Source organism: Eumetopias jubatus, unplaced genomic scaffold (genome assembly GCF_037043125.1).
Source record: "Eumetopias jubatus isolate StellerSeaLion01/CBP00866 unplaced genomic scaffold, mEumJub1_p1.0 scaffold_6, whole genome shotgun sequence".
NCBI lineage: Eukaryota > Metazoa > Chordata > Mammalia > Carnivora > Otariidae > Eumetopias > Eumetopias jubatus.
Window position 1 is genome coordinate 98636458 of NW_028274812.1, and position 11034 is coordinate 98647491.

The window sequence follows — 11034 nt, forward strand, 5'->3', positions numbered from 1 at the left end:
CAACTGTTTGAGGAACCTCCATACTGTTTTTCAGAGTGGTTGCACCAACTTGCATTCCCACCAACAGTGTAGGAGGGTTCCCCTTTCTCCGCATCCCCGCCAACATCTGTCGTTTCCTGACTTGTTAATTTTGAGGCTGTCCTTTCTTGAATGTAACTGAGTGCTAATTTGATTTGGTGCTTCCCCCCGCACCGCCCCCCCAGTAGGTCTCTGGTTGTGGGCGTGGTTGGGGGAGGTGAAGAGAGAAGACAGAGCTCCAGAGGCTTCCTCAAGCCCAGTGCACACGGACCCTTTGGAACTGGAAGCAGTCATAGGGTCCCACCCTGACAGAGTTCAGGATTCACAGAGTTCAGGATTCACAGCCCTTAGTGGGAGCCTTGGCTATTCTTTGGTCCCTCCTGTCAGCTAGTTTTTATTTGTTGGGTTTCGGTGAAGTCTGAGCAATGGAACTAAGAAATTCTCAAACACAGGAAAGGATATTGAAGGCTGAGTTATCAGACTCTCTTCAAAACTCATTAATGGATATTCATGTTCTTTTTTTTATGTGCATTTTTTTGTTTTTGTTTTATTATGTTAATCACCATACATTACATCATTAGTTTTTGATGTAGTGTTCCATGATTCATTGTTTGCATATAACACCCAGTGCTCCATGCAGAATGTGCCCTCTTTAATACCCATCACCAGGCTAACCCATCCCCCCACCCCCCTCCCCTCTAGAACCCTCAGTTTGTTTCTCAAAGTCCATCGTCTCTCATGGTTCGTCTCCCCCTCCGATTTCCCCCCTTCATTTTTCCCTTCCTATCTTCTTCTTCTTTTTTTTTTTTTAACATATATTGTATTATTTGTTTCAGAGGTACAGGTCTGTGATTCATCAGTCTTACACAATTCACAGCGCTCACCAGAGCACATACCCTCCCCAATGTCTATCACGCAGCCACGCCATCCCTCCCACCCCCCCCACCACTCCAGCAAACCTCAGTTTGTTTCCTGAGATTAAGAATTCCTCATATCAGTGAGATCATATTCATGTTCTTTTTATTAGCATCCTCACCACCATTCCAGTGCCTATTAAAGGCAAATCCGGGGCACCTGGGTGGCTCAGTCTGTTGCATGTCTGACTTTCGATTTCAGCTCAGGTCATGGTCTCGGGTCGTGAGATTGAGCCCCGTGTCAGGCTCTGTGCTCAGCTGGGAGTCTGCTGAAGATTCTCTCCCTCTCCCTCTGTCCCCCTCTGCATTCTCTCTCTCTTAAATGAGTAAATGAATCTTTAAAAAAAAAAAAAAAAGCAAATCCTTGTACTAGACCCTAGCAGTGGTGTGCCAGAACCAGCTCAAACCAGTTGCAAACTGATTTATTAAGCTTTCAGAAAATTTGCAAGCTGATCATGAAACAGAGTAATTATTAAAGGTTAAGTTACATAAAATTAAAACAGAATAAATTAGATTTAAAACAAAGGTAATAACTAATCAAAAGTCATTCACTCCCTACTTATTTTACTACTTTTTACTATTTTCTGTCCTTTTGAGGTCACTCACATCTACTGTATCTGTATGGTGGAGATATCATATGATGGTGTGTTTCTACACATCTCTCCTAACTCCTTGTTCAGTAATGTCACATTGGGAGCTTGAAATCAGCCATGATGGAAGAATTTACCCCATGGGAGGGGTGCCTGGGTGACTCAGTTGGTTGAGCATCTGCCTTCGGCTCAGGTCATGATCTCAGGGTCCTGGGATCGAGCCCTGTGTCAGGCTCCCTGCTGCTGCTTGGCTGGGAGCATGCTTCTCACTCTCTCGATATCTCTGTTGCTATCTCTCTCTCTCTCAAATAAATAAATAAGATCTTAAAAAAATTAATTTACCCCATGGGAAATAGTACAAATCAGGGCTTCCCCCTCCTCCCCCGCTCCCCCACCAACCCTCTCCCAGAGCCAGTTGTTAACCTTGACTAGCACCACTGATGCTGGGGGCCACTAAAGAATGACTCACCCTCTGCGCTCAAGATGCTTAGATTGTAGTGAGGGAGACAAATCCTTCAAGACTTCAGTTGGGCAGTGTCTCCTCTAAAATGCTAAACAGACGTGGGCTTTCAAGTCGGTGAGACCTACAGGGGCACTCCAGTTCTGCCACTTACTGGCCAGGTCCCCTTAAATAAGTTACCCGGTGTTTTGAATCATTTGCCAGATGGGAGTAATAGCATCTCCTCCCAAGATTGTTGCAAGGATATAATGGTAAAGATATAAGGATATAGAAAGGGTATTTCTGATTGACGGAGCAATCAGGAAGAATGACACAGAAGCATAAAAGTGAAAGAACTTGTCAGGGACTGGCCAGCAGTCTCATGTATCTGGCTATTAAGATACACCAGAAACACCAAGATGGGCGGAATGTAGGTATGGTGTGACCCTGGACATGCAGATTAACAGGGAGGGAAAAGCTAAGCCTGGGATGGTACAGGGCTGGAAGACAGACCCACCATGAGGGCAGCCAGCGATCCAAGCCATCAAGTTTAGAGGGCACCTCAAGTTCAGGCATAATTCAGCCCATCATCTCAACCAGGAGGTACAACCTGGCAGGCAGCGTTATGGACTATGGGAGATCTATTCATCCAAGACTAATCCCCAATCATAACCAGAAATATGGGAGCCTTGCCCAGCCCTTAAAGAGGTATCAACAGGAGGAGGCAGGAGATCTAGACTGTTTCAGCAGCTCCATGTTGTCATCAAAAAGCAAGCTTTTTCTTTTCACTCTGATATTTTCACTGATCTTCTTAGTGTGTTAACTTTTATTCTTGGTGTTGATGCCTAATGCTGGTAAGCTAGGTGCCACAGCTCATAGCATCTCAAAGTAGGTAGGAGCAGGGCAGGACTCCTCAAAGCCCATCTATTTATCAAGGAGCAATATCCCCCAACGCCCAGCAGATACCCTTTTATAGCTCTTCAGCCAGAGTCGGTCACATACTGTGGCTGACAGAACCACAACCTCCAAAGATGCTCTCTCTCTTGTCCCCTGGAACCTGTGAATATGTGACCTTACATGGTCACAGGGACTTTGCAGATGCGTTTAAGACCTTACATGGCCACAGGGACTTGAGATGGGGAGGCTTTCCTGGATTATCTGGGGTGCCCAGTTTAATCCCACAAGCCCAGCTCGGGGACAGAGATGGCAATGTGAGGAGAATTTGTCTCTGGTCCCGATGTGGAGGGGGCTTTGTGTAAGAACTGGAAAGGGGTGTCTCGACCCTAATAGAGGTCCCTAACTGACAGCCAGGGACCTCAATCATAGAGGAGGAAACTAAATTCTGCTAATCCCTGAGAAAGAGCAAGGAAACCAGTTCTCCCCTAGAGCCTCCAGGAAAGAACTCAGCCGTGCAGACACCTCGATTTTTAGCCCAGTGAGACCTGTACCCGACTTCTGACCTACACAAACACAAGATAATACCTTTGTGTGGTTTTAAGCTCAAGTTCTAGTCATTTGTTATGGCAGTAATAGTAAATTAATACGCATGCCCACTCTTAAAAACAATAAAAGCAAAGGAGACTGGGATAACCAGACCTGACTTCGTCCACTTAGGGATTGTCCCCTGGGGTTGGGTGATAGGCCAAGTTCCCTGAGAGTGCTGGCAAGTGTCCGTAAAATTAGGCAAGAGGGAAGATGGCAGCAGGCTTGGAGCCAACAGCAAGGAGTACTATAGCCAGGGTGGGGAGTGGGTAAGCGCCCGGACAGACGTGCCAGATGTTTTCAGCTGTCTTCTGTCAGAGTGGTCTGGTCATTAAACATTTTACATATCCCCCATGGCTACAACTAGAGGGCCCTGTAAGTCCTTGGGAGATCACGTCCGTTATACTGGACCCAGTCCTGATTGGGAGGGAAAAGCCTCAGAGAACCAGCACCCAGGTCGCCACCCTCTGGCTGAGCTTCTAGAGCTGGGACCTGGAAAATGCTACTTACCACACTTCGTCAAAACGAAGAGGCCTTCATTTGTAAGATACACCATGGTTTTGTGAACCACTGTGAAAGAAAAAGTGCTGCCAAGTAAACAATGATGTGGCATTGGTTTTAGGATCAATGTTAAATGAATAAGATGTTAAAATGAGATTAAAAGGGTGCATCTTCCAATTGACGGAATATGGCGCTGCAAATCTTCCGCCAGTGGTAAGGATGAACTCGTAACATGCTGTCTGCTCAGTCAAAATTGGCAGGGGAGGTACGCATGAGTCTCTAGGGAAGGCTAGAGGTCAAGATGGGAAGGTGAGAGTGTGCTAGAGTGCAGGTAAAGGGCAGTCACTGAGAGGACCCTGGCAAGGGTGCAGGACATCTGGGATCATATGGCCCCTGCTATCTACAATGGTGTTTATGACTCCATCTCATATTAAAGCATGAGGGATCACGCCCTCTTGCCCAAGAGAGTTGGACTGAATGGCTGCCTCATGCTGGACCATATGTTCACCCTGTCCCAGATGGGGATGCATTCAAAGAACAGCTACTTCATCCCTTTACCTGGGGCTGGTCTTTATTCCCGGAAGCTTGGGGTCTCTCTGAATGCCTTTATAATGAGGAAAAGAATCAGTGTCACTGTATGGCGGTGCCCCAGGAAATCACCTCCTTCCCATAATTTTTCCAATCGGGAGAAGGACATTTGGAAAATGAATGTGGCTGGCCCGAAGTGACCCACCTGAGCAGTGGCAGGAGGAGGCTGGAATCCAAGTCTCCTGCTACCGGCAGTGCATGTTGGGAGAGGTAATCCCAGGGATGCAGGAGTGCCATCCCCCAGGAACCCCCCAGGTCTGCCTCTCCCTAGCCTCACGTGCCATCTCGTTCCTTCTCCGTAAAGCAGGGCTAGGAATAGAGAGAGGATTGTCGTGAAGATTACATTAAGAAGCCGCGAGAGGCGTCGACCATTGCCTGCCAGCTAGCAACTGCCCCGTGAAGAGGGACTGTTAGCTGTCATTCTTTCGTGCACTCTCAGGCTGCCAGCATCACCTCCCTCCTGCTATCAAGCTGGAGGTCTGAACTTTGAGACTGAGGGACAGAGGCATCTGTGGAATTTGCTCCCCTTGCTAATCTGGTAAAGTCAACAAACCATTTCTGTTCAACCCGAGAGGAGCCTCTGGAGATGTGAGGACATGGCACGGAACAGTTTCACGTGGGGGCACAGAGTGCTTGCTGCATGGAAGGAGAGTCGGCAGCCCTACTGGGGGAAGGAGGAGGCTTTGCGAGGGCTGGGGGAGCCCGTTGAGCGTGGAGGGGAAAGGGAAGGGACACAGGAGCCATGAGGCGCCGGGGCGGGGCACTTGGCATGTGAGTGGAGTGTAGAAGGCCAGGAAGGGGGATGTGATGTGGGCCTGTATGCTAGAAAGGAAGGGGACTCAGTCGATGAAAAGAACCATTTTCTGTGGCACTTAGGAAGGGCCTCTCACTGGGGATTTCCTACGCAGGGCTCCAGGCCTTGGCTGTCTTCCCAGGGAAAGGTGGCGTTTGTCGTGGGGAACTTGCACACTGCAAGGCTTTAGTTTAGTGACGAATGGTGCCCACTCCTGTCTCTGGCACTACCGGTCTCCCTGAGCCTCGTTCAGCTGGGAACAAAATGCTCTTTGGTTGAACCACCCACTTCAGATGTCTTCAGGCGAGACAGGGACACGGAGGTCGAGGCTGAAGTGCAGTGTAGGAGAGGGGAAGCTCGGAAAAATGCTGGACTAAGGGGAGGTGAGAGCCATGAAGGGGGAGCCCCGAACCCTGTACAGAGGGGGCTATTTCAAAGGAATGGGCCCTTGGCACAGGGCTTTAGGGTGGCCCTAAGCCTGCTGGCCAGCCCCAGACCCCTGGTTGTGCCATCCTGGCTAGTCAGAGGAGCTCCGTGTGGTCTAAGGAAAAGCCTCCTTGGAGAGAGTAATTTCAAAATTAAAAAAGAAAAAAAATAAAAACCACAATCAACTCCCTTTTCCTGTCTTTTCCAGCCCCAATCAAAAAAGTACAGTATGCACTGTTGAAAAATCACATCTCAGAAGCAGTACGCACTTTTTGACAGCATCTGCCAAGATTTCTGATGAGGCTGATAGAAACAAACGTGTTCCATTTTCATGTTGTATAATGAGTAGATGGAATCCTTGCACATCTGCTCAGGCAAGACAATGATGATGTTACTACTGGAGTTACTACACACTACATTGTGCTGCAAAGATCATTCCGCTCTCTCCTGCCCCTGCCCATTTCCCACTCTCCTCTCTTTACTGTCCTGTGTCTCCTTTCTTCTTATGCTTCCTTTCTTGCTTTCGCTCTTCCTCCTCTCTCATTTCTTTCCTCACTCGGCATGCCCTGCTCACCTTGCAGAAACCCAGGGGACAAAGTAAGGAATTCCCATCCTACCAAGAGGTGGGGATGCTGAGAAGGCCAGGGGCTAGCTGCCAGGGGTCAGATGAGAGAGGAGAGTCTTTGGGTCGCTCCCCACAGCTCTGGTATTTCCTACTGTAAAGGGCCCATTCCCACTGGTCAGCAAGAATCCTTCAGCCCAGTCAGAGAAACCTCTGGACCTGCCCCGTGCCCAACCTCATCAGCAAGGAATCAGGAGAGACAGCAGTGTGACTAGCTAATTCCTGCTAAGGAGACAACAAATGGAAAGAGCTGAATGTATTTAATATCCAGGAATATTCTGCATCCTAACTGGATACTTTCTGGATACATAATTGATTCACAAAGGAATGAAATTTTAATGTTGGAATATAAGCACAAAGAATCAGAATGTGTTTGTGCTTTTCAAATCATTCATTCATTCATTCTTGGCAACAAATATTCATGTAGTACCTACTATGTAGCAGGGAATGAGCTGGTTATTAAGGCACATGATGGAAAGCTATAATTCCTGCCTCTTAGGGCCTTAAAGTCTACGGAAGGCTAAGTTCTACACAATCTAAAGATAGCTTTGGTCTTGAACATATTTCCTATGTGGAAGTAGAATCCCTCTGGGGCCCCTTTACTACAGAATTACCTTGGGCACCAATATAAAAATGGAATGGTATGGATTCCCGTATATTGATCCATTAATCCACCCACCCATTCACTCTTCCATTCCATCTACTCATTCACTCTTCCATTCCATTCACCCATCTATCCATCTACCTACCTGTAAATCTATCTATCCATCCACTCATGTAGGGAACAAAATGCTACCCACATCCAACCATCCACCTTTCCATTCCTCCACCCATCCACTCACCGATCCATCCATTCATCCACTCAAACATTATCCTTCCAAGCATGCAGTAGGAGGTCAATTATTAGCTCAATGGGGATCAGGGATCACCTAAACAATTATTGTGGTAGGGAGCTGTGCCAAGACAGACCCCAACAGTTATATGCCTGACAATTCACAAGTGAATGGGTTCTGAACCCTGGGCTGTGATCTGAGAAACAGAGATGGGATGAATTTCAAGAGCTGGTAGCAAAGGTTCACAGGGAGGTGCCTAGATTTAATCAAGATAGTTCCTACCTTTCTAGGAGTCTAGAAAGTCTAGTCTAGTCTAATAAGTCTAGTCTAGGAAAGTGTAGGAGAGAGTGGCTCAGGGAAGGCAGTGGTTCATGCACACCTTTCCATGGAGTTCTTGCTATTGAGCTTATCCTCAACGTGATGGCCCCTTGCTTCACAAACGTCACTCTAATAATTATTGCTTTCTCCTTAAACATGAAAAAACTAAGGATGAGCATTTTTGTGGGCAGCTTAAGATCCCAATATAGTTTCCATTGAAAAATAGCCCCCCAAGCTAGAGAAATCAATGGAAATCGAGGTCTGGAATCATTCCCATGCTTCCCAAATGTTGTCTTCCAGTGTTTTTCTGCTTGTGGGAATTCTGACAGAAATTTATGCTTTTCTAATGTCAATTTGAGTTGTGACTCTCTTAAAAAAAATGCTCCCCTCTTTCCATATGTCAGGTGGCACATTCTTTAGTCGTCTAGAATTAATCTGTCTCTAGCTGAATGAGAGCTGGAAAGAGGAAATAGGGGGCAGTGGTTAGAGCCCCACACGGTCAGGAGTCCTGGTTTCCACGTCTTGCTCTGCCACTGAGTCACTAGCTGACCCTGGACAAGTGACTTGGTTTTTGTAAGTTATTGCCTGTCTGCTAAAGGAGAGCGGGCATGGGCTGCAGAGACGGTGCTGGGGGCACTGGGCCAGGAGGGGAGAGGCCCTGGTCCTCGCCCCAGTTCACCAAGTCCTTATTAACCTCAGCAACTTTCTGGGTCTTCGAACTTTCTTGATCTCTAAAAGGAAGGGAGTGAAAATAGATTTTTATGGTAGTTTCTAGTACCTGGGATCTTAATTCCACTCACTCTTATATTTAGCATATTGAATGCCTGGAGCTGATCATTTTTAACTCTCTGCTCCTCGATGTGAAAACAAAATTCAGAAATAATCATGACACAGGACATGAAACAAATAATAATAAGGGCATGTTGCACTGTTTCACTGTTTTAAATTTTAAACATACACAAAAGCTGCAAGTGGTCACACAGAATGACAGAACTGAAGCCACATGTACTCTTTCTTCAGCTGTAAAATCACTGTGCTGGAATTGTTTCCAATTTGTGGTTCAAATGCAAGCTTCTAAAGTACCCTTGGGCTGGAGACATGACTGGGCTGGAAACAAGCTCAGATGATGCTGGTTGGATATGAACTTACTCGAAACAAATGGGTGCATCTGAGACCCCATATATTAGGGGTCTAATGTATATATGAGAATTACTAGGATTAACCTGCATATAGAATGCAATGCTCATCAAAACATAAATAATAAAAATGTGCTAAGTTGAAACTTACATTTTTGTTATCAAGACTCAACAACAGCTACAATGATTGCTTAGAACTTAGAACCAAAAGACTCGGGTGAGGGGGGAGGTGCTTTTACCGCTAACGTTGTTTGGGATTGCCATGGTGATAATGCAAAAAAGCATCCCCAATTTTTAGGTACCTTTGTCATTTAAAAATTTTTTTTTTAATTTTGAAATAATTTTAGATTTGTAAGAGAGTTGTAAGAATGGGATAGAGAATCTTCATAAATCTTTCACCTTGCTTATAGAAGCGTGGTACATTTATCGAAACACGGAAATTAACACTGGTACAATGCTATTAACCACTCTGCAGGCTATGTGGATTTCAGCAGTTTTCACTAATGTCCTTTTTCTGTTTCAGGGTTTAATCCAGGATACCACATTGCATTTAGAGGTTTATCATTGTTTTAAAATTCTTTATAGATCATGCAGCTCCTTAGTGCTTGCCGCCAGGGACGACCACTCCTAACAGCCCTGCCTTTCGTAGACCACTGATTCCACTAAGCTACTGTGATATTGGAGGCAAGAAGCTCTGAGAGCTGTGAAGCCTCATTCTTTGGCCAAAGGTGGTATTGAGTCTGATATAACATGCTGGGCTACCAGGGCACGAACAGTCCACTTCGTCAAACTGGAGACCCTTCAGCCAGACATTCCAACAGTAACTGCTAGGGGTATGACATTTGCAAGGTTCATGTTCCTTCTGCAAGAAACCAGAAAGTAAGGATGGTTTTGGACAAGAATGCTGTGTGTCCTGTGAGGCAAAGATGTGAAAATGTATAGAGAAAAAAAAATCACTATGCAGATCCTTCTGGATGCCTGCTCCACACCCAGTCTCCCCTTTTCCTTGCAATCAGAATTCTTATTTTATTCAGGTAAGGGGTTGCCAGATCTTCAAAGGAGGTGAGAAATTTCTTTGGCTCTCTGAGGATGTCTCCCTGGTGAGGTTAATCCAATTATGTTAATTCCATTCACCTTGCCAATGACTGGTTTAGGAATGGGCATGGGATGCAATTCTGGCCAGTGAGGCATTAGGAGAAGTCTGGGGTTTCTGGGCAAGTTTTCTTCACTCTTCAAAACGCCCCTCTCCCTCTTGTCTGAGTTTTGGGTCTTGTTGTATGAAGGAATGAATAAAGAATGCCTGGAGCTGTTGCAGCCCCTTTGTAACCATGAGGGACAAATCTGAGACAAAAGCAAACACAGTGGCAAAATGGGAAGACAGTGAGACCCTAGTTTTCGATGAATCATTTACTTCTGGGAATGAACTAACTTAGGACTTCTTGGTATGTGAGAAAATACATTTTCCATTTGTTGGGATAACGGTTACGTTTATACCAGCCCAGGGCAACAGCATCTCTCATTCAATCATTCATTCAACCAACACTTGGTGAGAACATACTATGTGGGATTCTTATGCTTGGTGCTGTTGGAATATGAGAGCAAATGGCTAGATTCCTGCCCTGAAGGGTGACTCTCTCTAAGGGGGGGCAGTAAAACTCATAGAGAGATACACTGATTGCTGCTACCTGAGAGATATGCACACAGCACAGTGCGCGTGCCTCCAGTCCAGGGCCAGCTTGGCGAAGGAAGAGATACACGTTCTTTATCTTGAAGGACAGTTACCATTTTGGCAAAGGGACACGGAACAAAGGCCTTGTGAGGGGAACAAAGATGTAAAGATTGGAAGCTACATGGTCTGTTCTGGAAAGAGGGGCTACTCCAATTTAGTTAAGAGTTGGTGTGGCCGAATTATCAGCAGCCATGATGGGACAGGTGGAGAGACAGACGGTATGGCCCTGATCAGTGCCACACTTTAAGAAGCCTGAAAGGCTACAAGGATGGTCTAGCAAAGGGAACCTTGTGCTGACCTGCTGGTCTGAGTCCTGGTTCAGCTACCCACTAATTATGTGGCCCTTGGTCATTCATGTGTCTCAGAAGAGCGACAACAGGGCTTGGTAATAACCGTCTTGCCTCCCTCACAGGGCTACTGTAAAGTGCAATAGAAACAGGAGAGCTAATTATTTCCTCCACCTCCAGATGTAACTATATATATTTTCACCCATTCTTAGGTCCTTGCCCCAGCCTGAGGAGTTTTGCCTCTTCCCCTTATGGCTGGAGCTGTTCTCCTTGATTTCTTCAATGATCTCTAGGGTTAATATTTACAGTATTTTCAGTTCCTCCTTCTCTCTCCTGTTTCTTCTCCAAACAGACTCCA